At 45.7% G+C, this 3,658-nt stretch overlaps 1 non-coding gene across 1 annotated transcript; it reads left to right on the top strand.

Moving 5' to 3' along the window:
- Positions 1 to 2,125: 2,125 nt before the first annotated feature.
- LOC144808083 (U4 spliceosomal RNA) lies at positions 2,126 to 2,265 on the top strand. The gene has a single exon (XR_013606620.1). It is a non-coding gene; the product is annotated as a U4 spliceosomal RNA (small nuclear RNA).
- The last annotated feature ends 1,393 nt before the right edge of the window (positions 2,266 to 3,658 follow it).

Raw genomic sequence — 3,658 nt, 5'->3', positions numbered from 1 at the left:
CGACAGCAAGGGTCCTCACACTCCCCCCCCCCCCCCAAGTACTTCCTGAGTCTTTTAGTCCTTAGCGTGTTAGCCAAAAGCGAGAACCAAAACGAAAAGAACGAAAACCCCCCCGCCCCACATGGTCAGTTTCAAAAGAAAAGGATATGATCAGCGGTTGCACGCCCGTTCCTCCCGTGGCCACCGTGGTCTTGCTGAGGTAGATATGGTTGTTTTGCTGTTTGGTGGCTCACGGCATGTTCTGTATCCCGGTGGTTGTGGTCGGCACTCGTTCTGTGTCCCTCTGAGGTAGTATGTTGTTGTCGTATGAGGTAGGTTCCCTTTTTGAGGTAGGTTGTTGTTGGTGTCAGAGTCTCCTTGCGTGGTTGCGCATGCTTGATTTACCAGGCTATTGTTCGTATCAGTCAAGAGTCACGGAGGGTGCTATTGCTCCTGCGCCTGGTTGTCTGTGATATGCGTGTTCCTTCAGGAACATGCACACGCTTAGCGCGAATATCTCCAAAAGTTGGTAATAGGAGATAGCGATGTTAGCGACTGTTTCCAGTCGCTAACATCTTGGCACGCCCACTTTGCATGTCATTAGTGATAAATATCACTGACATGCAAAGCGGGGCCCAAGATGGTCGCTATCTCCTATTAGCTGTCACTAACTGGTGTTAGCGACAGCTTGGTAATATGGAGATAATTTTATCTCCGCTTTCTTGGCTTTTAAAGCCAAAAAAGCGGAGATAAACCCCTTGATAATATACCCCTCTGTCCCTCAGTCCACACCCATGGCTATTCTCCTTTCGTTCCAGACGTAGGTGCTAGTTACATTTTGCAAGTACTTTTTGCTTTTGGTTTTTTAGGGCTGTAGAATACTAATTGGATGAATAAAACTGTCTAGCATAATCTTCCTTGTGCACATTCCTTAGTCTTGCCCTAGCTGGCTGTAACTTATGTGTGCTTCAGCCTCACTCTCCTGATGCTTGCCCGCTGCGGACTGTCAGTAAGATCCCCTTAGTGTTTATCAGTACTCAAATAGGTGTAATTTCTGATAATTATATGTTTCTCTGGCCTTCATGGCTTGATTTTGCTAGCAGTAAAGTGTCACTCATAGTCGTTGAAATGTCACTCATATTTACACTTAAATTATGAAAATGTCACACATGGCAATCTGAAACCTTGGCAGTACTGGTGTGCAGGATGGAAGTTCTGTGCCGAGCTGCAGAGGCAGGCAGTGTGGTTGACTGTGGGCAGTCTAATGCGGCCTGTGCTGGGTTCTGGCAATGCCCTCACCCCTCCTCGCCCAGGGCTAAGCTGAATTCAGCCAATCAGAGCGGCTGGTTTGGGTGAGGGCAGCAAGTACTGCAAATGGGCCTTATATTAAGTGAACAATAAAGTTGTGCTTAAACAGGAAGATGTTGGACTGTAAGCTGCTCACAGGGTGCCAGCTGCCTGCAGCTCCTGATGACTGGTTGGAGATCCTTGATTTAAAGCATCTGAACCGAGCACGAACCCCAGACCAAAAAAACAAAAGCTGCCGTCTAAAACAGTTATTTCTCTTGAGTGGTTAATAATTTTCAGTTTTAATCAAACGAATCCCTTGAATTTCAGATCTGGGGAGTAATGATTTGTAAACAATGAAACCACAATTGCTCCTCTTGAATCTGAGGCTGAAATGCTGCAAGTTCATCAGTGCAGCTCCGTAACACGGCACACCCGCAGTGAAGGCGCTATCGAAACACGACAGTATTATTTATATTTCGCTATATTATTTCCAGGCCTCCTTTGGTATATTATATATATTTATATTCCTCTCGTGCCTGTGACGCTGCTGCTTCCATTCCCACAATGCACCGGCAGCGGTAAGCCCCGCCCCCAACATGAAACACCGGAACCAGTGCAGGGCTCGGTCTCACGAGCTACTTAACATGCAATTTCCCAGAGTCCTCTGCGCGATGCAGGGAAACGTTGGGCGCCGGAGAGCTGATGGAAATTACAGAAATAACGCGAGTATATTAATTATTTTTCTGCTGAAAGTGAACAGTGCTGCACTGATGCCTCCACACTGATACGTTATTTCCTGCTCTCTGTAACACGAGTTTCTTCGGTGAGGGGGCCTGTAATTCACAGAGTGCTCATTAGCTTTGCGCAGTGGCAGTATCGTAGCCAATGAGGTTTAACCGAGGCGCGATTATTGCTTATTGAAAACTTTACCCAATACCCCGCTGTGGCGACTTGAAATATAGTCGACATTGCAATTTTTGACAGTCTCTAAGGAGACTGAATCATTTGGTGAAAAAAAGAAAAGTTCTGTAGATGGTAAATGTGTTTGTGCGATTTTTTTTATAGCGCGGACTTTACCAGAAGGAGTCAGAACACTTCACAATAGGAGTAGAACTGATAAATGAGATCATTACAAGTGAACCAAAATACCAAAGTAAATGAAAACGATGCAAAAAAGACGGTGCATTACAAAAGTGATAATCGTGAACCAACAAAATACAAGAGGAAAAAGTGATGTGTGCAGGTTACAAAAGCGTAAACATAGGTATAATACTGCAATATATGGAGGGCCCTCAAGCACACAAACAAACGTTACGTAGGCCATGGTGGCACATGTGCAGGTATCGAAAATAATCAAATGTAAGAGGTAGAAAACAGTGTGTTACAAGAGAAAGTGACGGTGCATGTTACACACGAGTACCAAACACAGGTAGAAAGATAATACCGCAATAAATGGTAGACTCTCAAACCACAAGAACACACTGGGAAGACACTTCCATAGTCATGTACAGTAGATTTTTCTATAATGGGAGGTCTTCCTTCAGATAATAGAGAGGGCATGGTTTACATTTGGAAGTGTCTTTGAAGGAGGAGAACTTTGAGGTTAGTTTTGAAGGCCTGGGAGGAGGTGGTGGTCCGGAGCTGCGGCGGAAGGGAGTTCCAGATTCTCACCGCGTTGCCTGAAAAGGATTGTGCCATCGTTCTTTCCTTCTTGAAAGTGGGAGGTTCAAGCAGAAGATTTTCCGCATTACATGATGGTCTAGAGCCTCCAGAGAGTTTCAGTTTATTCGCCAGGTAGCGAGGAGAGGAGGAGTGCAAGGCTTTGTGGGTGATACAAGCAGTTTTGTAGATAGCTCTAGCCTCGATTGGAAGCCAGCGGAGGGTGGATAAAATTGGTGTGATGTGGTCGCTTCTTTTGGCCCCATAAATGAAACGAGCTGCTGAATGGAAAACAGATTTAAGGGGGGACAGGTGGGATTTGGGGAGGCCAGTAAGAAGAGAATTGCAGTAGTCAAGTCTGGAGAGGACCAGCGATTGCACCAGGGTTATAAGGTCCTGAAGAAGCGACGGATCCCCCAAAGAAGGCGCAGATGGTATCGAGCAGACTTTGCAATGGAATTGATGTGGGGCGTTAGATTGAGTTTTTTGTCGAGAATGACACCCAGGGATTTTGCGCTGTCGACAATGATGGGTTTAGTGTTCAGTAGATTCAACTGATCCATCCATGATTGCACCGGGGGAGGAGAGATTGAAGAGGAGGAATTCGGTTTTGGAGGGATTCAGAATCAGTTGATGAGTAAACATCCAGTTATGAATGGAGTCGAGAGTAGTGCTTAGGATAGAGAGATCGTGAGTGGAGGCAACCTTGAGGTAGATTTGAGTGTCGTCA

This window comes from Lissotriton helveticus, chromosome 1_2 (assembly GCF_964261635.1).
Source record: "Lissotriton helveticus chromosome 1_2, aLisHel1.1, whole genome shotgun sequence".
Classification (NCBI taxonomy): domain Eukaryota; kingdom Metazoa; phylum Chordata; class Amphibia; order Caudata; family Salamandridae; genus Lissotriton; species Lissotriton helveticus.
Note: the sequence above shows the minus strand (reverse complement) of the source record. Positions and strands in the feature narration are given on the sequence as shown.